This window comes from Monopterus albus, unplaced genomic scaffold (assembly GCF_001952655.1).
Source record: "Monopterus albus unplaced genomic scaffold, M_albus_1.0 scaffold133.1, whole genome shotgun sequence".
NCBI lineage: Eukaryota > Metazoa > Chordata > Actinopteri > Synbranchiformes > Synbranchidae > Monopterus > Monopterus albus.
Genome location: NW_018128013.1, coordinates 416,396 through 416,935, shown reverse-complemented (window position 1 = coordinate 416,935; position 540 = coordinate 416,396).

The following is a 540-nucleotide window of genomic DNA, read 5'->3' as shown; positions in this document are numbered from 1 at the left end:
TAATGCTCTCTGTGACCCTGTAAAGTCTAAAACATGTATTTATTAAGGAACACTTCATAAATGCATACAAGTGCTAAAAAATAATTTTTAACCATAACTAATCAGGTACTACTGCTGTTTGTGACCCTTGAATATTTGAAGCAATCACGCAGATACTGAACATTAGTGAAACATTTCCAAATGGAATTTAACTCGTCATAAGCATCTGTTATCAACATGATTCATTCCAATTTTAAAAAGATGAAGACTTCATGCAAAATCGGAAAAAGTGCCGTTATTTTATTTTAAAAATGTAACACTTAACATTCTTTCAAAAGAATAATAAAACAGGGATTTTACAGTTTCACCGAAAAAAGAACTCTTCCTCATGTCCCTTGCATCTTATTTTGAACAAAATCTTCATGTAAAGCCTATAAAACCATTAAAAACATATTTGTGAGTGAAGAGGAGCTTTAAAAATGCGGATGAATTAATTTGAACAAGAACATTAAAAACTAATGCCTGAATGAGGCAGGTGGGGCGGCGGCGAGAGAGGGAGGG